This window comes from Balaenoptera borealis, assembly GCF_965194805.1.
Source record: "Balaenoptera borealis genome assembly, chromosome: 1".
Classification (NCBI taxonomy): domain Eukaryota; kingdom Metazoa; phylum Chordata; class Mammalia; order Artiodactyla; family Balaenopteridae; genus Balaenoptera; species Balaenoptera borealis.
In genome coordinates this window covers 135,589,048-135,614,660 of record NC_138860.1, presented here as the reverse complement: position 1 = coordinate 135,614,660, position 25,613 = coordinate 135,589,048, and the positions used below count along the sequence as shown (strand labels likewise).

Genomic DNA, 25,613 nt, shown 5'->3' with positions numbered 1-25,613 from the left:
ATACTTCACTCAAATGGTAATAGATTATGATGTCATATGTGCATATTATAATACCCAAAGCAATAACTTTCTATACAAAGAGATATACTCAAACACACTAAAAATAAATCAAAATAGAATCCTATAAAACATTACAGTAACCCACAGGAAGGTGATAAAAGAGAAACAGAGGAAAACCAGGAAACAAATAATAAAATTGCATACTTAAGTTCATATATATCAAGAATCACCTTAAATGTAAATGGTGTAAATACACCAATTAAAAAGGCAGATTGGCAGGGTGGATAAAACAAACAAACAAACAAACAAAAGAAACACAAGCCAACTGTATGGTGTTTGAAGTAAGAAGAAATTCACTTCACATTCAATGACATAGGTAGGTTGAAAATAGAAGGATGATTTTATATAGTAAAACAGAATATATGGAAACCAGAATAAAAAAACACAGTATTATTTACAATCACTCTATAGAAAAGTTAATACTTTGTGTATAATTTACAAAACACATAAATAGTCTGAATGCTGAAAATTATAAAACGCTAATAAAAGAAATCAAAGAAGACCCAAATAGATGGAGAGACACAGTGTGTTCATGGATTAGGAGACAACTTAGTAAAGATGTCAATTCTCTCCAAACTGATCTATAGGTTTAATGAAATTCTTGTCAAAATCCCAGCAAGGATTTTGTAGGCATAAACAAGTTTATCCTAAAATTTATATGAAAAGGCATAGTATCTAGAATAGCTAAAACACTCTTGAGAAAGAGGAATAAAGTGAAAAGAATCACTCTTCTTGATATTAAGGCTTACGATATGGCTACAATAATCATGGAAGTGTCATATTGGTGGAGGGATAGACATATAGATCAATGGAACAGAACAGAGAACCCAGGAGTAGGCCTACACAAATACAACCAACTGATTTTCGATAAAGGTGCAAAAGCAATTCAATGCAGGAAGGATTGTTGTTGTCCTTTCAACAAATGGTGCTAGAGCAATTGGATATCCATAGACAAGAACAAACAAGCAAACAAAAAAGTCAACTTAAATCTCACACCTTATATAAAAATTATCTTAAAATGGATAATGGACTTAAACATAACATGTAAAAATACAAAATTGTGTTTTTGAAAAGAATATCTTCAGGATTTAAGTCTAAGGAAAGAGTTCTTAGACTTGATGCCATTAGCACAGTCCATAAAAGGAAAATTTGATGAATAAAAGGAAAATTAAAAACCTTTATTCTGTGAAAGACCTTGTAAAACTAATGGAAAGGGAAGGAATACACTGGGAGCTATATTTGCAGGCCACATTTCTGGCAAACGACTAGTATGCCAGAAATATAGAACTCTCAAAACTCAATAATACAAAGTCCAATTAGAAAATGGGCAAAAGACATGAATAGACATTTCACTGAAGAAGACATACAAAGAACAAAAAACCATATGAAAAGTTTTTTAACATCATAAGCCACTAGAGGAATGCAAATTAAAAGCACAATGAGACAGTGGAATATTATTCAGCCATTAAAAAGAATGAAATAATGCCATTTGCAGCAACCTGGATGGACCTGGAGATTATCATACTAAGTGAAGTAAGTCAGACAGAGAAAGACAAATATCATATGATATCGCTTATACATGGAATCTTAAAAAAAATGATACAGATGTATTTATTTACAAAACAGAAATAGACTCACAGACATAGAAAACAAACTTATGGCTTCCAAAGGGGAAAGGGGAGGGACGGATAAATTGGGAATTTTGAATTAACAGGTACACACTACTACATATAAAGTAGATAAACAACAAGGACATACTGTATAGCACAGGGATCTATATTCAATATCTTGTAATAACCTATAATAGAAGAGAATTTGAAAAAGAATATATATGATATATATACATTAGTTATATATATATATTCATTTGTTATAAAATTAATGATGCAACTAAACATACAACCCAGCGTACATACCTACTACTACTAAACATACATACCCAGAGCTCTGGGTATTTATCCCAGAGAAATGAACTTATGTTCACACAAAGTGCACACAACTTTATGTGTGAATTTTGTACACAAATATTTACAGCAGCTTAAATCATAGTAGTAAAATACTGAAAACAACCCAGCCATCCTTTAGCAGGTGAATGGTTAACCTATGGTACATCCATATCATGGAATACTACTCCAAAAAAAAAAAGAGAGAGCAAGAGAGAGAGAATTATTGATACAGGCTACAATTTGAATGAATCTCAAGAGAATTATGGTGAGTGAAAAACAAACCAGTCACCAAAGGTTGTATACACTATGATTCCATTTATGAAACATTCTTGAAATAAAATTACAGAAACGGTGCTAGTAATAGGGCTTAGAGATGAGGGAAGGGGTATGGAAGGAAGGTGGGTATGCTTGTAAAAGGGCAACAGGAGAGATTCTCATGGTGATGGAACTGTACTGTATCTTGACTGTTGTAGATATGCAAACCTATACATTTGATAAAATTCCATAGCATTAACTGCATACACAGATGAGTACAAGTAAAACGGGAAATCTGAATAAGAGCAGTGGATTGTATCAATGTTAACATCCTGGTTGTGATATTGACTACAGTTTTGCAAGATATTACCATCGAGGGAGACTAAGTTACTCAGGCTCTCTCTGTATTATTGCTTACAATTGCATGTCAGTCTTCAGTTATCTCAAAGTAAAATCATTAATTTTAAAAAATGAGGCATTTGTTACAGTGGAGGATTACTGGACTGAATGTCAATATTATGACATAGTATGAGTGTGTTTCGTGTTTGGTAATTGCAATCATTGTTGCTTTTTTTGTGGTCATCCATGAACAATGCTTGGTGTCAGTCTATTTATCTCTTGTAAAAATAAAATACAGTGTGTGTGTGTGAAAAAAAAAAAAAAAACAAAAAAAACCTGAAGTCCAGCTAAATTTAGTAACTTACCTAAAAGAAAACTTAACTTTACATTAGTGTGATTTTATTACAAATCATTAAATTACAAATATACAAAAAAAAAAAAAAAGAGGCATTTGCAAAAAAGCCAAAAACAACACATCTCTTGTGGCTCCCTGTTGCCTACAGAATTAAAGTTCAAACTATTTATCTTCAGATTTCCAGCTCCCTGCAAACAGATCCCAGATTCCCTTTCAAATCTTACCTTCCACAAGTCTGCACACACTGGCTTAATAACTGGATATTCCTGGGAGTTCCTGCGTCTGCTTCTCCATTCAGTTCATCCTCCAACCCCATTCCCTCATCCACATGCCCCAATCCTGCCCTCCTTCTAGGTTCACCTCCAAATGGCACATCCAGCTGGAGGGAATCCCTCCCTCTGAGTTCCCACGCACCTTTTCACCTTGTATTATAGCTTTGTATAAACTTGTTTTATACTCCACAAAGCTATGAGCTTTTCTCAGATGGAACTGAGATTCATTTATCTCTGATTCCCTCACAGATGTTAGTAAGCACCGGCATGTAGCTCTCAGAGGTGACCAGGATGGTGTGGGGTAATGTAGCTTCCATCAAGAGGGGTAGAAGTCACTGTAGGAGTTCCCAGCTCTGGAGCCAGCTGGCTTCTCTCCAGCTGTGGTTCCACCACCTGTTTATAATTTGGCCTTTAATTCTATCCTTAATATCCTCAACTGATAATAAAGAAATACATGGCAAGTGCTGACATGTTAAAAGCACCTTCCTCAATACCTGGCAACAAGTAGACACTCAAAATGCAGCTGGAGTTTGGAGACCTGGTCTCCAGTTCCTGTTTGCTCACATACCGCTTTTTTGGACTTAGACAAATAACTTGTTTTCCTTTTATATTCAGTTTCTTCATCTGTAAAAAGGGGTCAAAAGTACCCCTGTTTGAAGTAAGATTGACTTATGTGTGTAAAATTCAAGCAGGGTATTGCTTGTGGAATGTGAATAAGCTAACATCCATTTGAGTCTTTGCTATGAGCCTAATATATTACATGTGTTTATTCATTTGGAACTTTATTATGAGTCCATGAAGTGGAACTAATACTGTCTCCATTTTACAAATGAGGAGACTAGGCATAGAGAGATTAACTGCATGGTAGAGGCTAGGAATTCTGGCTACCTCTCGGACTTGTGTATTTCACACCATGCTGCCTCTCTAGCAGAGACAGGTGGTGATGTTTAGGACCCTCACAATCATAATTTGGGGAATCTGTTTTCTTTCCATTTCTTTCTGAGTTCTTCCCCTCTTTTAAGCTCTGTAGACAACTAATGGCAGTTGTGTTCCCCATCCTTCACCAGAAAATAGTATCTTCTTTACAGTTTTGATTTCCAAGATCAGTGTTGCTTCAGACTCTCTTCCTTTATCCCTGCAAGGATCTTCTCCCATTCCTATGACTTCTATTCCCAGCCTGACTGCTTTCTCCTAGCACCCTGATGCTATAAACAGCTCCTTGTTCATAGAGACATTAGCTCCTACCTCATAAAGAAAGGAGGACATCAGATAAAACTCCAGCAGCCCCTAGCCCACACATACCCTGCAGCATTTTCTCTTTTCTCCATCCAAGGCTGATGCCTTCTTCTGAGCCCTGGAGTGCTTTTCAACCTGAGGTCCTAGGATCACCTGAATTGGCATCAACTGGGATGCTTGTTAAAAATACTCAACCCAACTTACAAGATGCTACATGTCAAATTTTTTCAATTAAAAAAAAATACACAACCCACATCTACAGAATGAGAATCTATGGGTGATACCTGGGGGTCTGCATTTTAACAAGGCCCTCAGGTGATTCTGATACAGAAGAAAGCTTGAAATTACTTCTTTAGCACCTTGCTTGATCCATCATCCCATCTCTAATCTAACAGAATGAGTGAAGGGGGGTCAAAAGGTAAAAAGGAAGAAGAGATAACAACAAGAAAAAAGAAACACAGAGGAAAAGCAAAACTGGAGGGGAAAATTTTGAGTATGATTTTGAATATGTTGAATTAGAGATGCCTGTGGGACACACAGGAGACTATTTCTAGTACTCAGTTGGAACTATTGAATAGAACTCCAGGGAAAGATGGATATAAATCCACTATATTTAAAATGGATTTCCTGTAAATACATACATACATATATATATATATATATATATATATATATATATATATATATATATATATGGTTGGATCTTCTTTATCTACTCTGTCTCTGTATTTTAATTGGTATATTTAGACAATTCATATTTAATATGATTATCAGTGGTTAGACAGATATCATGATTATATTTCCTGAAACAAGAACTGGAAACCATGGTTTGCAATGGATTTCTGTGCTTCTCCCAGATTCAAGAGAGAACATTTTAATACCAAAGTGTTGACATTCTTGGGATATTTCAGTATTTTAGGCAATTTTCTTAACTTCTCTATCCTCAGTCTCCTCATCTGTAACATTGGGATAATAGTAGTATCCTACTCTATAGAGTTCTTGTGAGTAAATAATGAGTATTTCATGAGTAGATAAATACAAAATGCTTGGGACAGTGTCTGGACATAGTAATAACTCAGTAAATGTTAGCTATTCCCACTTATGGGGACAATAGGGCTAAATATTTAAAAAAATAAAAGGTGTACAGGTTGGAAAGGAAGAAATAAAACTGTCTTTGTTTGAGGGTTACATGATTGTCTATGTACAAAATCCCAAAGAACTGACAAAATAAAAAACCCACCTGAAATGGGTAAATGACTACAGCAAGGTCACAAGATACAAGGTAAATGTACAAATTCAACTGCTTTCCTTCATACCAACAATGAACACTGGAATTTGAAATTATTGACACAGTACCATTTACATTAGCATCAAAAACCTTGAAATACTTAGGTATAAATCTATCTAAATATATATAAGATCTATATGCATAGAAATAAAAAACTCTAATGAAAAAAGTCAAAAAAGATCTAAATAAATGAAGAGATATTCTGTGTTCGTGGATTAGAAGACTCAATATTGTTAAGTTGTCAGTTCTGCCCAACTTGATTTATAGATGCAATATGATCCAAATTAAAATCTGAGCAGCAATTTTTTGGATATCAAACAAACTAAAGATTATATGGAAAGGCAAAAAAAACAAACAAACAAAAAACAAAACTAAATAGCCAACACAATACTGAAGAAGATAAACAAAGTTGAAGGACTGCAATTACCCAACTTCAAGACTTACTGTAAAGCTATAGTGATCAACATGGCATGGTATCTGTGTATTCTGCTATTGTTGGATAAAGTATTTTATAAATGTCAATTAAGTCTAGTTGATTAATGGTGCTGTGTCAGTTCAACTGTGTTATTACTCAGTTTTTGCCTGCTGGATCTATTAATTACTGAAGGGGTATTCAAGTCTCCAAATCCATAATAATGGATTTGTCTATTTCTCCTTGCTGTTCTATTAGTTTTTGTGTCGTGTGTTTTGATGTTCTGTTGTTAGGTACATACACATTAAGGATTGCTATGTTTTCTTGGAGAATTGACTCCTTTATCATTATGTAATGACCCTCTTTATCCCTGATGATTTCCCTTGTTCTGCAGTCTAATTTGTCTGAAATTAATAGAGTTATTTCAGCTTTCTCTTGATTAGTGTTACTATAGAATATCTTTCTCCATCCCTTTACTTTTTTTTTTTCATCCCTTTACTTTTAACCTATCTGTGTCTTTATATTTAAAATGGATTTCTTGTAAATATATATATAGAGAGAGAGAGAGAGTTGGATCTTCTTCTTTATCTACTCTAACAGTCTCTGTATTTTAATTGGTATATTTAGACAATTCATATTTAATGTGATTATTGGTATATTTGGTTTAATATCTACCATGTTTGTAGCTGTTTTATATTCATTGTACTTGTTCTTTGTTTATTTTTTCCCTCTTTTTCTGCCTTCTCTGGTTTTAACTGAGCATTTTATATAATTCCATTTTCTTTCCTCTTAGCATATCAATTTATAATATACATTTATAACAAATTTAAGTCCACTTTCAAATAACACTTCAGATGAAAGGCAGGTGACCTATAATATTCCCAATGAATCCCTCTCATCCGTTATAAATTTATTTCATTCATTTCACTCATCCATATGCTATAATCACCTAATGCATTGTTACTATTATCACTTTGAAGTTATCTATTAGATCAATTAATAAAAAAAAATTTTATTTTACTTTTATTTATTCCATATCTAATGCTCTTCTAGTCTTTATTTAAAACTGAAATCTGAGGAAAAGCTTTAGAGAACATGCTGTCTGGAGAGAACCTTGAAGGGAGAAGAGGCTATTGGGGAAAAGACGGACAGAAGAATGATGCCAAAAGGGCACAGAGCCAAGAAAGCATCTATGGATGAAATAGTAGTTGAATTGGAATCCCTCCTAGAAATCATCTGTGGTTTAATTACCTCATTTCCTAGGTGAGTAATCTGCCCAAGTTTACACAGCTAGAAAGTTGCAGAACTGGGATTCAAACCCAGGAAGAGTGACTTCAGCACCTATTCTAACCACAGAAGGACGTAAGGACCTGCTCAAGGTGTCTCAGCAAATCAGACACAGCCAGGACAAGATCTTAGTCCCTGTCTCCCAGACCCTCACCTTCCATTCTCCCACAGGTACGCATCCTGAAACACAATTAATACTCAGAAATACTATGGGGATTTTAGAGAGTTAACATAGTTTTCTGGGGTTAACATAGTTTTCTGGGGTCAAGGTTAACACAGTTTTCTGGGGTCAAGGTTAAAAAAGGAATCAGAAATGACATATCCTCAGGAGGCAGAGAGGATTTGTAGAGTTTCACTCATTACAGATTTGAATAAGCTGCCAGCATAGTCTTCTTTTTTTTTTTTACTTTCTTTTTTTATTTTTTAACATCTTTATTGGAGTATAATTGCTTTACATTGTTGTGTTAGTTTCTACTGTATAACAAAGTGAATCAGCTATACGTATACATATATCCCCATATCCCCTCCCTCTAGCATCTCCCTCCCACCCTCCCTATCCCACTCCTTCAGGTGGTCACAAAGCAGTCTTCTTAATGAAACGAGCCAGAATCCTTTGGAAACTTTCCTAGACAATCAGGTCTATGTAAGTGAATACCTATACCCTAGACCCAAGGGCATGCCACCAACCAAATGAAGTCTCCTTGAGGAGGGGGTTGGTGGGAAGAGAGTGTCAGACACCACAATGGGACTGGTAGAGGAGGTCTTTCCTTCTTTCTTGGAGTATTACAGGTAAAAGATTATGTATTCACATAACAACAAGGATAGGTGTTAAAAACATAGTGCTCACTGTAAAAAAGTAAGAAAGTGGGATTACATAATTACATAATTATATAAATTAAAGATATATGCCCACAAAACAATATTATACATTTTGCAGGAACACACACATACAAGATACATATTAACACATTAGAATAGCTGCATATGGGAGGCAAGGAAAGACAGTGAGCTATACAGGACATATACATATATACATACACATATATATATTACATATTTACATTTCTTATACATACTTGATTTATATAAGGATATATATAATTTTATCTCCTATATAAATCGTGTGTGCACGTGTATATTACAACCCTGAACAATGATAAGGTGCTTGAGGGCAGCATCTGTAAATGACTCATTTTAGAAACTCTCACACTTCCTGGTTTATAGTAGGCAAACAAATATTTCTGAATGAATGGCTTCATTTTCAACTTCCCCAATGTTCTGAGCAGTACCTGCCAGACAGAGCAAAGACCTTTCTTCCCAACACCTCCCTTGCCCCTGCTCCCCGTTCTCTCTGAGCCACTAAGTTCTATTAAAGTAGCAGGAAAGAGCTGCCTACAAAGAGAGGACTAATTATTAAAGAATGAAAATAATTATCCCCATTAAAGACAAGAAGCACATTTTATGCCCCTTTTAAGTAAAAAAGTTTAGTTTTTCAGCGTATTCCCCTTTGATTTTTTCCACATGCACAGTATTTCCACTGTAAAATACTCATTGCCTAAACAAAAGCATTCTTTGTACAAGTCAATAAAGAGAAATAAGTTTTCACCCCATTGTGTTATTTCAGCAGGACTCTGAATGTTATTTTTTTTGTGGAACACAATGGTATATACTCCTTGTTTCACTGTTTTCAAACAAAATCATATTTCTGCCAGTTAAATTGAATTTGGCAAGACTGAATTTTTAAAAGGATTTTAAAATATTATAACAGTTTTAGATTCCCAGAATTATCACAAAGATAGTAAAGAGAGTTCCCATATACCCCACAGCCAGTTTCCCCTATTATTAACATCTTACATTTGTATGGTACATTTGTCTCAATAAATGAACTGATATTGATACATGATTATTAACTCAAGTTCATTTGTTATTAAGATAGCCTCATTTTCTTTCCTAATGTCCTTTCTGTGTCTCAGGATCCCAGCCAGTTTACCACATTATATTTAGTTATCTCCTTAGTTTCCTCTTGGTTGTGAGTTTCTCAGACTTACCCTGTTTTTGATGACCTTGATAGTTTTGAGGATTATCGGTCAGATATTTTGAAGAAAGTCTCCCAAGTGGGGCTTGTCTGATGTTTTTCTCATAATTAGACTGGGGTAATGTTTTGGGAGGAGGACCACAGAGGTACAGTATCATTCCCATCATACCACATCAAGGGATACACCATCAACATGACTCATCACTGTTGATATTATCCTTGATCACCTGGTTGAGGTGGTGTTTGTCAGGTTTATTCACTGTAAAGTTATTCTTTTTCTTCCTTTCCATCCTATACTTACAAGCCTGCTTTTAAATGTTAAGACTAATTAATGAAATTCCAGAGGCTGGTCTTAAAAATGAAGTCTTTACAATTAGCAAAAGGATTCTTAGAAAAGAGCGAGAAGAGGTTTCCCTTCCACTGTACCAGCTGTGGGAGAGCTGTTTCCTTCTGACACATGAAGAGTGCATGAAGAATCTGATTTGATAAAGCTTTAAATTGACAAGACTCACAAGAATGTTACTTTTGTTTTCCTGCACAATATGGAGATGTGAATATGTGTAACTTTCCAATTGGTTCTGCTCTTTGCTAATGTACATTTGCCCTTGGCAACATAATGTGAGAATACTGTAACATATCATAGAAATAACGTAGGAATCAAATGCAGAGATTAACAAAGGACTATGAGAATATTGGAAAAAAGAACAATTTCAACCAGGCAACTTGAGGACAGTTTCATGAAGGGTAGGACATGTGAGTATGATTTTAAGAGATAGAGGAGGCTGAAGGAACATCACATGCACTAACACAGAAAAGGAAAGGACGAGGCACAGGAAATGGAGAGCTCTAATATGTGAGCACACAGGATGAGCAGAACTTTTATACTAGGCTAAAGAGTTTGCACTTTATTCTATGAGAATAGGTGTGGGGGACATTGAGATTTTGGGGTAAGGACAGTAATATGATCATGTCTGAGTTTTAGAAAAGTAACTGGCAACTGTCTAAAGGAAATTGGAAGGATAAAAACTTAGAGAAAAACAGGAGTTATAAGGGCTTCCCTGGTGGCGCAGTGGTTAAGAATCCACCTGCCAATGCAGGGGACACGGGTTCGAGCCCTGGTCCGGGAAGATCCCGCATGCCATGGAGCAACTAAGCCCGTGAGCCACAACTACTGAGCCCGTGCTCTAGAGCCTGTGAGCCACAACTATTGAGCCCACATGTCACAACTACTGAAACCTGCACACCTAGAGCCCGTGCTCCACAACAAGAGAAGCCATCACAATGAGAAGCCCACGTACTGCAACGAAGAGTAGCCCCCGCTCGCCGCAACTAGAGAAAGCTCATGCACAGCAGCAAAGACCCAATGCAGACAAAAATAAATTAATTAATTAATTTTTTTTTTAAAAAGGAGAGGAGCTTCAAGATGGCGGAAGAGTAAGACGTGGAGATCACCTTCCTCCCCACAAATACATCAGAAATACATCTACATGTGGAACAACTCCTACAGAACACCTACTGAACGCTGGCAGAAGACCTCAGACTTCCCAAAAGGCAAGAAACTCCTCACGTACCTGGGTAGGGCAAAAGAAAAAAGAAATAACAGAGACAAAAGAATAGGGATGGGACCTGCACCAGTGGGAGGGAGCTGTGAAGGAGGAAAGGTTTCCACACACAAGGAAGGCCCTTCGCGGGCGGAGACTGCGGGTGGCGGAGGGGGGAAGCTTCAGAGCCACGGAGGAGAGCGCAGCCACAGGGGTGCGGAGGGCAAAGCAGAGAGATTCCCGCACAGAAGATCAGTGCCAACCAGCACTCACCAGCCCGAGAGGCTTGTCTGCTCACCCGCCGGGGCAGGCGGGGGCTGGGAGCTGAGGCTTCGGAGGTCGGATCCCAGGGAGAGGACTGGGGTTGTCGGCGTGAACACAGCCTGAAGGGGCTAGTGCACCACAGCTGGCTGGGAGGGAGTTCGGGAAAAAGTCTGGACCTGCCTAAGAGGCAAGAGACTTTCTCTTGCCTCTTTGTTTCCTGGTGCGCGAGGACAGGGGATTCAGAGCGCCGCTTAAACGAGCTCCAGAGACGGGCGCGAGCCGCGGCTATCAGCGCGGACCCCAGAGACAGGCATGAGACGCTAAGGCTGCTGTTGCAGCCACCAAGAAGCCTGTGTGCGAGCACAGGTCACTCTCCACACCGCCCCTCCCGGGAGCCTGAGCAGCCCGCCACTGCCAGGGTCCCGTGATCCAGTGACAACTTCCCCGGGAGAACGCACGGCGCGCCTCAGGCTGGTGCAATGTCACACCGGCCTCTGCCGCCGCAGGCTCGCCCCGCATCCGTACCCCTTCCTCCCTCCAGCCTGAGTGAGCCAGAGCCCCTGAATCAGCTGCTCCTTTAACCCCGTCCTGTGTGAGTGAAGAACAGATGCCCTCAGGCAACCTACACGCAGAGGCGGGGCCACATCCAAAGCTGAACCCCGGGAGCTGTGCGAACAAAGAAGAGAAAGGGAAATTTTTCCCAGCAGCCTCAGGAGCAGTGGATTAAAGTCCACAATCAACTTGATGTACCCTGCATCCGTGGAATACCTGAAAAGACAACAAATCATCCCAAATTGAGGAGGTGGACTTTGGGAGCAAAGATATATATATATTTTTCCCTTTTTCTCTTTTTGTGAGTGTGTATGTGTATGCTTCTGTGTGTGATTTTGTCTGTATAGCTTTGCTTTAATCATTTGTCCTAGGGTTCTGTCTGTCTGTTTTTTGGGGTTTTTTTTAATTACTTTTTAAAAAATTTTTCTTAATAATTATTTTTTATTTTAATAACTTTATTTTATTTTATTTTATTTTATCTTCTTCTTTCTTTCTTTCTTTCTTTCTTTCTTTCTTTCTTTCTTTCTTTCTTTCTTTCTTTTTTTCCTCCCTTTTATTCTAAGCCATGTGGATGAAAGGGTCTTGGTGCTCCAGCCAGGCATCAGGACTGTGCCTCTGAGGTGGGAGAGCCAAGTTCAGGACACTGGTCCACAGGAGACCTCCCAGCTCCACGTAATTTCAAATGGCGAAAATCTCCCACAGATCTCCAGCTCAAGACCCAGCTCCACTCAAGGACCAGCAAGCTACAGTGCAGGACACCCTACGCCAAACAACTAGCAAGACAAGAACACAACCCCACCCATTAGCACAGAGGCTGCCTAAAATCATAATAAGGCCACAGACACCCCAAAACACACCACCAGACGTGGACCTGCCCACCAGAAAGACAAGATCCAGCCTCATCCACCAGAACACAGGCACTAGTCCCTTCCACCAGGAAGCCTACACAGCCCACTGAACCAATCTTAGCCACTGGGGACAGATACCAAAAACAACAGAAACTACGAACCTGTAGCCTGCAAAAAGGAGACCCCAAACACAGTAAGTTAAGCAAAATGAGAAGACAGAGAAACACACAGCAGATGAAGGGGCAAGGCAAAAACCCACCAGACCTAACAAATGAAGAGGAAATAGGCAGTCTACCTGAAAAAGAATTCAGAATAATGATAGTAAAGATGATCCAAAATCTTGGAAATAGAATGGAGAAAATACAAGAAATGTTTAACAAGGACCTAGAAGAACTAAAGAGCAAACAAACAGAGATGAACAACACAATAAATGAAATTAAAAATTCGCTAGAAGGGATCAATACCAGAATAACTGAGGCAGAAGAACAGATAAGTGACCTGGAAGATAAAATAGTGGAAATAACTACTGCAGAGCTGAATAAAGAAAAAAAGAATGAAAAGAATTGAGGAGACTCTCAGAGACTTCTGGGACAACATTAAACACACCAACATTTGAATTATAGGGGTCCCAGAAGAAGAAGAGAAAAAGAAAGGGACTGAGAAAATATTTGAAGAGATTATAGTTGAAAACTTCCCTAATATGGGAAAGGAAATAGTTAATCAAGTCCAGGAAGCACAGAGAGTCCCATACAGGATAAACCCAAGGAGAAAAACGCCAAGACACATATTAATCAAACTTTCAAAAATTAAATACAAAGAATAAATATTAAAAGCAGCAAGGGAAAAACAACAAGTAACACATAAGGGAATCCCCATCAGGTTAACAGCTGATCTTTCAGCAGAAACTCTGCAAGCCAGAAGGGAGTGGCAGGACATATTTAAAGTGATGAAAGAGAAAAACCTACAACCAAGATTACTCTACCCAGCAAGGATCTCATTCAGATTTGGTGGAGAAATTAAAAGCTTTACAGACAAGCAAAAGCTAAGAGAATTCAGCACCACCAAACCAGCTTTACAACAAATGCTAAAGGAACTTCTCTAGGCAGGAAACACAAGAGAAGGAAAAGACCTACAATAATAAACACAAAACAATTAAGAAAATGGTAATAGGAACATACATATCGATAATTACCTTAAATGTAAATGGATTAAATGCTCCCACCAAAAGACATAGACTGGCTGAATAGATACAAAAACAAGACCCATATATATGCTGTCTACAAGAGACCCACTTCAGACCTAGGGACACATACAGAATGAAAGTGAAGGGATGGAAAAAGATATTCCATGCAAATGGAAATCAAAAGAAAGCTGGAGTAGCAATTCTCATATCAGACAAAATAGACTGTAAAATAAAGACTATTACAAGAGACAAAGAAGGACACTACATAATGATCAAGGGATTGATCCAAGAAGAAGATATAAGAATTGTAAATATTTATGCACCCAACATAGGAGCACCTCAGTACGTAAGGCAAATACTAACAACCATAAAAGGGGAAATTGACAGTAACACAATCATAGTAGGGGACTTTAACACCCCACTTTCACCAATGGACAGATCATCCACAACGAAAAGAAATAAGGAAATACAAGCTTTAAATGATACATTAAACAAGATGGACTTAATTGATATTTATAGGACATTCCATCCAAAAACAACGAATACACATTCTTCTCAAGTGCTCATGGAACATTCTGCTGGATAGATCATATCTTGGGTCACAAATCAAGGCTTGGTAAATTTAAGAAAACTGAAATCATATCAAGTATCCTTTCTGACCACAATGCTATGAGACTAGATATCAATTACAGGAAAAATTCTGTAAAAAATACAAACACATGGAGGCTAAACAATACACTACTTAATAACCAAGAGATCACTGAAGATATCAAAGAGGAAATCAAAAAATACCTAGAAACAAATGACAATGAAAACACGATGACCCAAAACTTATGGGATGCAGCAAAAGCAGTTCTAAGAGGGAAGTTTATAGCAATACAATCCTACATTAAGAAACAAGAAACATCTCAAATAAACAACCTAACCTTACACCTAAAGCAATTAGAGAAAGAAGAACAAAAAATCCACAAAGTTAGCAGAAGGAAAGAAATCATAAAGATCAGATCAGAAATAAATGAAAAAGAAATGAAGGAAATGATAGCAAAGATCAATAAAACTAAAAGCTGGTTCTTTGAGAACATAAACAAATAGAAAAACCATTAACCAGACTCATCAAGAAAAAAAGGGAGAAGACTCAAATCAATAGATTTAGAAATGAAAAAGGAGAAGTAACAACTGACACTGCAGAAATACAAAGGATCATGAGAGATTACTACAAGCAACTCTATGCCAATAAAATGGACAACCTGGAAGAAATGGACAAATTCTTAGAAATGCACAACCTTCCGAGACTGAACCAGGAAGAAATAGAAAATATGAACAGACCAATCACAAGCACTGAAATTGAAACTGTAATTAAAAATCTTCCAACAAACAAAAGCCCAGGACAAATGGCTTCACAGGCGAATTCTATCAAACATTTAGAGAAGTGCTAACACCTATCCTTCTCAAACTCTTCCAAAATATAGCAGAGAGAGGAACACTCCCAAACTCATTCTACGAGGCCACCATCACCCTGATACCAAAACCAGACAAAGATGTCACAAAGAAAGAAAACTACAGGCCAATATCACTGATGAACATAGATGCAAAAATCCTCAACAAAATACTAGCAAAGAGAATCCAACAGCACATTAAAAGGATCATACACCATGATCAAGTTGGGTTTATCCCAGGAATGCAAGGATTCTTCAATATACGCAAATCAATCAATGTGATACACCATATTAACAAAATGAAGGAGAAAAACCATATGATCATCTCAATAGATGCAGAGAAAGCTTTTGACAAAATTCAACACCCATTTATGATAAAAACCCTCCAGAAAGTAGGCACAGAGGGAACTTTCCTCAACATAATAAAGGCCATATATGACAAACCCACAGCCAACATTGTCCTCAATGGTGAAAAACTGAAACCATTTCCACTAAGATCAGGAACAAGACAAGGTTGCCCACTCTCACCACTATTATTCAACATAGTTTTGGAAGTATTAGCCACAGCAATCAGAGAAGAAAAAGAAATAAAAGGAATCCAAATGGGAAAAGAAGAAGTAAAGCTGTCACTGTTTGCAGATGACATGATACTATACATAGAGAATCCTAAAGATGCTACCAGAAAACTACTAGAGCTAATCAATGAATCTGGTAAAGTAGCAGGATACAAAATTAATGCACAGAAATCTCTTGCATTCCTATACACTAATGATGAAAAATCTGAAAGTGAAATTAAGAAAACACTCCCATTTACCATTGCAACAAAAAGAATAAAATACCTAGGAATAAACCTATTTAAGGAGACAAAAGACCTGTATGCAGAAAATTATAAGACACTGATGAAAGAAATTAAAGATGATACAAGTAGATGGAGAGATATACCATGTTCTTGGATTGGAAGAATCAACATTGTGAAAATGACTCTACTACCCAAAGCAATCTACAGATTCAATGCAATCCCTATCAAACTACCACTGGCATTTTTCACAGAACTAGAACAAAAAATTTCACAATTTGTATGGAAACACAAAAGACCCCGAATAGCCAAAGCAATCTTGAGAAAGAAAAACGGAGCTGGAGGAATCAGGCTCCCTGACTTCAGACTATACTACAAAGCTACAGTAATCAAGACAATATGGTACTGGCACAAAAACAGAAATATAGATCAATGGAACAGGATAGAAAGCCCAGAAATAAACCCACACACATATGGTCACCTTATCTTTGATAAAGGAGGCAAGCATATACAGTGGAGAAAAGACAGCCTCTTCAATAAGTGGTGCTGGGAAAAACTGGACAGCTACATGTAAAAGAATGAAATTAGAACACTCCCTAACACCATACACAAAAATAAACTCAAAATGGATTAGACCTAAATGAAAGGCCAGACACTATCAAACTCTTAAAGGAAAATATAGGCAGAACACTCTATGACATAAATCACAGCAAGATCCTTTTTGACCCACCTCCTAGAGAAATGGAAATAAAAACAAAAATAAACAAACGGGACCTAATGAAACTTAAAAGCTTTTGCACAGCAAAGGAAACCATAAACAAGACCAAAAGACAACCCTCAGAATGGGAGAAAATATTTGCAAATGAAGCAACTGACAAAGGATTAATCTCCAAAATTTACAAGCAGCTCGTGCAGCTCAATATCAAAAAACAGACAACCCAATCGAAAAATGGGCAGAAGACCTAAATAGTCATTTCTCCAAAGAAGATATACAGATTGCCAACAAACACATGAAAGAATGCTCAACATTACTAATTATTAGAGAAATGCAAATCAAAACTACAATGAGATATCATCTTACACTGGTCAGAATGGCCATCATCAAAAAAATCTATAAACAATAAATGCTGGAGAAGGTGTGGAGAAAAGAGAACCCTCTTGCACTGTTGGTGGGAATGTAAATTGATACAGCCACTATGGAGAACAGTATAGAGGTTCCTTAAAAAACTAAAAATAGAACTACCATACGACCCAGCAATCCCACTACTGGGCATATACCCGAGAAAACCATAATTCAAAAAGAGTCATGTACCAAAATGTTCATTGCAGCTCTATTTACAATAGCCAGGACATGGAAGCAACCTAAGTGTCCATCAACAGATGAATGGATAAAGAAGATGTCACACATATATACAGTGGAATATTACTCAGCCATAAAAAGAAACGAAATTGAGTTATTTGTAGTGAGGTGGATGGACCTAGAGGCTGTCATACAGAGTGAAGTAAGTCAGAAAGAGAAAAACAAATACCGTATGCTAGCACATATATTTGGAATCTAAAAAAAAAAAAAAAATGGTCATGAAGAACCTAGGCGCAAGATGGGAATAAAGATACAGACCTACTAGAGAGTGGACTTGAGGACACGGTGAGGGGGAAGGGTAAGCTGGAACAAAGTGAGAGAGTGGCATGGACATATATACACTACCAAACGTAAAATAGATAGCTAGTGGGAAGCAGCTGCATAGCACAGGGAGATCAGCTCTGTGCTTTGTGACCACCTAGAGGGGTGGGATAGGGAGGGTGGGAGGGAGGGAGACGCAAGAGGGAAGAGATATGAGGACATATGTATATGTATAACTTATTCACTTGGTTATAAAGCAGAAACTAACACACCACTGTAAAGCAATTATACTCCAATAAAGATGTTAAAAAAAAATAGTAGGTGGAAAAAATTTTTTTAAAAAAAGGAGTTATAAGATTTAGGATAGAAATTTTTAAATGTGATACTGTAAATAGAGAAAAGTGGAAATCTTTTGGAGGCAGAATAGACAAGATTTGGACCAATACTGTAGTTAACAGTAGCAGAGACCGGCAGGATGCTTACCAAAGCCATCTCTTCTTCCTAGGCACACAGCTGGACTCCATCCCCGGCCTCCATTCTATTAGCTGGCACCACGTGACTGAGTTCCAGGTGGACAGAAGGTTACGGATGAAAGTCAGGGATGACACTTCCAGGCCCATCTCACTCTCTCTCTTTCTCTTTTTCCTTCCCCATCATACTGGAATGGAGTAAACTCCCAAGTTCCCAACTCTGAGAGCCATGCATTGTAGCTGGTAGAACCACTGGGTAGACGGAGCTGTGTTTCCTGAATCACTGCTTCGAAAAGAATGATCCAACCTGCTAGACCTTGAGACAAGTGAGAAGTAAACTGCTTTCTTGTTGAGCAGTTTGACATGACAGTTTGACATGACATGCTTGGGCCTGTCTGCAATCACAGCATTGCTTAGACTACCCTAACCAAATTAGAAATTGGTACTTTGAAGTGCGTGCTTCCGTAACAGAAGACTAAAGCATGTGACACTGACTGTGTGAGGAAACAGGTATTGGAGACGGGCAGGCTGGGGAGTCCTGTTTTGCTATGGCAAAATATTTGATAAAACTGTTGCCTGAGTCACCGTGCAAGGGATTGCGGTGTGCACTGGTGAACCTTCACAGGAAGCCTGAAGGCATCAGTGGCTCCTGAACCCCTGATTTAAGGGGCTGAGGGGCAGTCCTTGGGCTGGAGTGAAGCCTGAACTGCATACATACAGTACTTTATATCAGATGTTGAAAATGCCAATTGTCTTCACCCAAGAATGGGGTGCAGAAGGCGGCAGAATTATGAGGGCCTAAAGCCCTCCCTGCTGCCCACACGCCTGTGGAGGCGGTCTTCTCGGCTTTCCCCCCTCACAGAGCTAACCTCAGAAATGCCTCACCTGGACCTTACCTTCAAGGGCAACTTGCCCACGAGTTGGGAGGTGGCAGATGGGTGCTGAAAGAGGAAAACAGTCCCGCTTCTAACACTCCACAGGTCTGGGGGACCCAGAAACACTTTCAGCTAGGAGGTGTGCACTATTCTGTTTGGGGTCCTAGAATAGTTAAGCAGGAGTGATGGCTGGAGACACCAAGTAACCTATTCAGGGTCATTTAGCTGCTTCTCCATTTAAATGGTTTGCCAGCATGATGCACCAAATTAGAAGCAGAATTTAGACTTTCCTAGAACTCATGAAATCTAAGAGGAGAGCAGAAACGGATGTTACGGTGGCCGTACTGTGGACGATCTGATCCAACTCTCATTTACAGGGGCCCAAACAGAGAAGAAGAGGAAGAGCCCGCTCTCCCACAGGACCTACTGTGTGCCTGGCACCCTGCAGAAAGCTTCCCACATATTAACTCATTTCATCCTCACAACAGCACTACAAGATAAGTACTATCATCTCCATTTTGCAGATAAAAAAACAGGCGCAGAGTGGACAAGTGACTTCAGAGAGGGCGAGTAACTTACCTAAAGTCGTACATCTAATAAGTGACGGAGCCAGGATTCAAATCCATGCAGTCCGGCTCTAGAGTCTGTGCTTGCAGCCGCTGTACTACACCAGCTCTGAAACTAGTGAGGATCTACCGGATCTGCATTTCCAGGCAGCTCGCTGAAGCCTTCGTGCTCACATGCACTGTCTTCCTGCTGCCTGTTGGACAGAGCTCCAGATCATGCACTGATCTGACATGGACCAAACATGGTCAGGCCCAGCCTCATCTCTCCCAGCTTCTCTCCATAACGGTGCCTCAGCCTCCTACACCCTGCACCCCTGCCCTCTCCACATCTGTGAACAGCTCTGTGGCAGAGTGGGGAGCATATCCTGACGAGTCAGTTCTGGGTTTGAGTTCTGGCTCTGCAGTTTATTGTCTCTAGAATAACCTTGGGCAGATATATAATAGTATCTACCAACTAGGATTATCATGAGGATTCAATGAAATAATGTAGATGAAGTGTTTCCTATAGTGCCTGGCACATGATATATACTTTAACAGCAGGAAAAAAATTATTGATGTGAAATTCCATTATTCCCAGCTTCAAACGTCTCATAGATGGCTGTTCATACCCATAAATGGTTGACAAGTCCCTTGCAGACTGTGCATTCTGATTTAAGGTATGGAAAATAGGGTCAGTTAAATAGCCGTTAGAGTGAGCAGGAAAGAGCACGCACAGGGGCTGGGAATGGTCAGTGAACCCTTCTGGTGGAAGCTGCATTGAATTCAGCCTTGAAGGCGGAATTGATTCATCTAAGTAGAAATGAGTGGGGAAAGTATGCAACAATGCTTAAAAGCAAGAAGCACACAGTATTTTGCAGTAGTGACTTTTGTTCGGTTAATATAGGCACCACCCAGGGGATCAGTGGGAGATATGTTTGAAAAGGTAGCTTGGGGAACCATTATAAGGGTCTTGAAATCCAGGCAAGAGAATATGAGATTTCTCACTCCCTCCTTCCCTTTCTCGTATGACAACAATGGCAACAGCAAAGACAAAACCTCACAGAGGAAAACAGCCCAGACACCAATCCGTGCTCTCCGATTAAAATTTAAAACCCAAATCTCAGCATCCCACGTGTAGACGAGGGAGGTTGTGGCCATACAGAAGGGTTTTGGCAAGTGTGTTCCTCTTACAATAAAGCCCTCCGAGGGCTGCATGCACTCAGGATGAATCATAGCAATTTGCAGCTTTGTGTTGTTGGAAACATTTCAGTTCTATGAACCAGTCAGTGCTCAAAGAGTTCTGTCCTCATCTGGTCCAAGATTAAGACAAAAGACTCACTGGGACCAGAGGAGGTGTAAGTTAGATATGAACCAGCAAGAGCCTCATAGGCCAGGACAGAGTGTGCTTGAATGCCAGCAGGGCCCAAAGTCTTGAGTCAGGCAAGAAGCCTTCTTCTAAGGTGTTTGATCTTTGTTGAACTTCCTTCTTCAAAATCTTCAGGTTACATTGTGTGTGTAGCTTTCCTTCCATGAGTTCAACTTTATTTTTTATTAGCAGTTATTAACCATAGATAATTTCTCACTTTTGTTTCATCAATGTCACTTATAAATTGTCACATCAACTATTATGTTATTGTAACTGATAGTATAAACAAATAATTCCGTAAGATTAGTCTGATTAGGGCATTGCTGAATTTTTTTTTAAATTATTGAAATGTACCTCACTAAATAAGAATGTACAAATCATAAGCATACAACTTGATATAATCCATCATCATAACCAATAGGACATTTTTAGCACTTCCAGAAGCCAAGCTCAGGTCCCCTTTCCAAAACTACTTTCTCCCTATTTAGTTACTACACAGACTTCCAAAGCTATAGTTAAGTTTTGCTTGTTTTTGACCTTATATAAGTGGAGTCATACAGTATATATTCTTCTGTGTTGGATTTCTGTTCTCAAAATAATGTTCATGAGATTTGCTCATGTTTTATGTTTCCATGGTTTTTTTCATCATAATTGCTGAAGAGTATTTCACTGAATGAGTACACCACAATTTCTATTATGAATGGGCTTTTGGGTTGCTTCCAGTTTGGGACTGTTTCAAATAATGCTGCAATGAACATTCTCGTAAATGTCTTGGTACACATATGCTTGCACTTCTGTTGGGTATATGCCTAGTAGTGGAGTTGCTGGTCACAGGGTAGGTGTGTTTCAGTTTGTATTTCCTTGATTACTAATAAGGTTGAGCACCTTTTGTAGATATATCAGCTATTTGGATATCCTCTTTTGTAAAGAAGATATATTGAATTATCTGTATTACTTACTGATTTATAAAAAGTTTTTCACGTATTTTGGACATAAGTCCTTTGTCAATCATGTGTCACAAGTATCTTCTCCTACTTAGTGGCTTACTTTTTCACTCGTTTAGTGATGTCATCCGATAAACAAAAGTTCTTAATTTAATGTAGTACAATTTATCAATATTTCCTTTATTGTTGGTATGTGTGTCATTTAATAAATACTTTTCTCTATCTTCACATCATGAAGATATTTTCTTATTTTATCTTAAAGAAATTTCACATTTAGAGCTACCATCAATTGAGAATTGATTTTTATGTATGCTGTGACATAATAATCAAGTTTCTTTTCTTTTTTCCATACAGTTACCCAATAGACAAAACATTGACTGAACTGTCCTTTCCCCAACTTATATGATCAAATGTCCAAATATGTGTGGACCTGTTTGAGGACTTTTTTCTTAGTCTGTTTGTCTACCTTTACACAAATACCACACGGTCTTAATTACTATAGCATTATAATAAGTATTGATATCTTGTGTATAAGTTCTTTGACCTTACTCTTTCATAGTATCCCTTTTTATTTCCATATATATCTTAGAAGCAGCTCGTAAGTTTTTTTTCTTTTTTTTAATTGGAGTATAATTGCTGTACAATGCTGTGTTAGTTTCTGCTGTACAGTGAAGTGGATCAGCTATATATATACGTATATTCCCTCCCTCTTGTACCTCCCTCCCCCCATCCCACCCACCTAGGTCATCACAGAGCACCGAGCTGAGCACCCTGTGATTTTTATCAGGATTATAAACCATGGAGTTTATGTCTTACAGGGTTTTCCAATCCATAAACATGAGATATTTCTCTACTTATATAGGTCTTCATTAATTTCTCTCAATATTGTGTTATTTTTGTGCAGAAATCTTGCACATATTTTGTAAGATTTATTCATAGGTATTTGGTGTTTTGTTGCTACTATAAATGGTATCTGCTTAAAATTTGTATTTTCTAATTTTTGTGCTTTAATTGATTTTGTACCTTGACCTTGTATCCACAAACTTTGCTAAACTCACTTATTTCCGATAATTTAATTGTAAATGAATTTTTTCTGCATACAACACTATTTGTAAACAATAATAATTTTTTTAAACAATAATAGTTTTATTTCTCACTTTACATTCATTATATCTTTTGTTTATTTTCTGTTCTTGTTGTATTGCTAGGATTTTCTGTAAAATGCTGCATGGAAGTGGTGATGCTGGGTATACTTGTCTTATCCTTAGTCGCAGAGAGAATGCTTTCAACATTGCACCATTTAGTATAACATTGTGTTTTTTTTAGCAACCCATTATGAAACTAAGGAAATTCTTTCCTATTTCTAATTTTTAAGAAGTTTTTTTCTCATGAATAGATGTTGAATTTAATTAAATATTTCTTCATCTATTGAAATGTCCAAAAGATTTATAGCTTTCTTAATGTTAATATGGTGAATTACACTGCCTGTTTTTTTCCAATGTTAAACTAGTCTTGCATTCCTAGAAAATATCCAACTTGATTTTGATGAATTGCTGGATTGAGTTTGCTAATATTTTCTTGAGGGTATTCGCACCTAAGTTCATGAATAATATTGGCCTATGATTTTTGATATCAAGGTTATGGTTTCAAGGTTATAGGACCTCATAAAACAAATTGGAAGCTTTTCCTCTTTATCCTCTGAGATAGTTTTTGTGAAATTAGAATTATTCTTTCTTAAATGTTTGGTACAATTCACCAGTGAAGCCCAACTTTTCTTTCTGGGAAAGAAACTTGGAATTAAATTTTAAAAAATATTTATAGGACTAATTCATATATTCTATATCTTCTTGGGTCAGTTTCAGTAAGTAATGACTTTTAAGGAATTTATCCATGTCATGTAAAATTTCAAGTTGATTGGCAAAAATTATTTATATTATTCTCTTGTTAATTTTGTAGCATCCGTTGAGTTTAAGCAAACTGCCCTTCTAGCACATAGCACAGTGTCTATCAGCTGGTAGCATTCAATAAATTACTTGAGGAATGAATTAATAAATTTGAGTGAAACAGAAACACATGAAGACACAATGACCAAATACTACTTACTGTCACATTAAGCTGGGAAGCACACAGTTGAAGAAGACCCTTGTGCATGCCGGGAGGCTGTATATTTGAGGCCTTAGTCAGTGGTTCCCAAACCTATCAGACACAACACCATCATTGTAAATATACATTTGTAACTCCCCCCTTTGATATCTTGAAAAGAAATTCACAAATAGTCTAAATTTTTAGAAAATAATACAATATCCTCTTGAATAGAAAATCAATAAATGAAAAGTAATTTATAATAAAAGGAGTGTGTATTTCAACCTGGAGATGTTTAGGCGTGATTACACTAGAGACATGTTGAAGTTGGCAGATGCTTGCTCCTAGTTATAATGAGCAAATTTGGATGTATGAGAAGTAAGACAATACTCAAATAATGTTTATTGTTGACACTTTTTCTTTATATTGAACATTTTGAGATAAACACTAAATGAGCATATTTGTATGTGTATATATATAAGTAGTATCAATATGAATGTGACAGCTACAAGTGTAAACTGATATAGTATATTGCATTGTTGACTCAGATACCAGAAGTGCTGTTGTTGATGATGGAATATTTCCAAGTGGTGAACAATTCTTGGTAAAGTTCCGAAACAAAGTTCAATCTTCTCTTGATTTACATGGGAGTTGCATCCCTGGAAAATTCAGTATATGTCAAAACCATGTAAAATATCCTTTTAAACATATGTAAAATGGAGTTAGGTGTTAGGCTCTGGTAACCATAGAGATTTTTACCTACATATATTTCCAATGGGGCATTTGTCATTTGTGTGGGGCTGTCTCCCTCACTGTAGGACTTTAGTGGATTTGTCCCTCACCCAGTTTATCCCAATAGCAACCCCCCCAATTATTGCAATAATCAATCCCCTCCCACAATAAATTTTCCGACAACCCCTGCCCCCGCCAGGAAGTACTGTCATCCTTGCTGAGGACCTGAACCTTGTTCCCCTGAAGTAGAGCTGCCTCCTCGCCCCAACTCTCCCTCCCAAACTCTGTGAAAGCACCACACAGACACTGGAGGATACAGCAAGCCCCTTAGAAGGATTCCAAACTTGCATCACTGAATCATCTTTATATTTATCTTTATTATTATTCTTAAAATTTCTTACCATCTTCCCAAAAGGATGTTTTGGTGAGTGGCAAAGAGGTATACTCATAAACAGGGGGAAAAAATTTGGTGGGGTGAAGAATGAGAGGAAAACAGGCAGGCAGAATGAAGCTGGGGGTGAACCTAGTGCCTAAAGCACACACTCTCAGGGCTTGTACATTTGCTAAACGTAAGAGGTAGCCTGGGTTGTCAAGTTAAAGAGGGGCACTGGATCAGTTACACAATTCCACTGTCCAGGAGATAAAAACAAGGTAAGAACATGGACTCTGGAGCTGGACTGCTTCGATTCAACTTGGCTCCATGCTTACTAGTTTTGGGACCTCGAGTAAATCTCTGTGTGCTTCAGTCCCCTTGCCCATCAACAGGATAATAATAATGCCTGGAATACCTACCACATGGACTATTGGGAGGATGAGATAAGTTGATATTCATAAAGTACCTAAAACAGTACACAGTAGTTACTTGTACATGTT

General features: G+C 37.9%; 1 protein-coding gene across 2 annotated transcripts in view; it reads right to left on the bottom strand.

Annotated features, from left to right (window-relative positions):
* The window catches only part of DIRAS3 (DIRAS family GTPase 3), a 32,563-nt gene extending 7,696 nt beyond the window's left edge, over window positions 1-24,867 (bottom strand). For both annotated transcript variants that reach the window (XM_082359269.1, XM_082359270.1), the window contains exons 1-3: window positions 24,030-24,867; window positions 19,651-19,831; window positions 18,210-18,512 (exon numbers count right to left, since the gene is read on the bottom strand). The gene's annotated coding sequence lies outside the window, so the exon portion shown is untranslated. The remainder of the gene's footprint in view (window positions 1-18,209; window positions 18,513-19,650; window positions 19,832-24,029) is intronic.
* Between the last annotated feature and the right edge of the window lie 746 nt (window positions 24,868-25,613).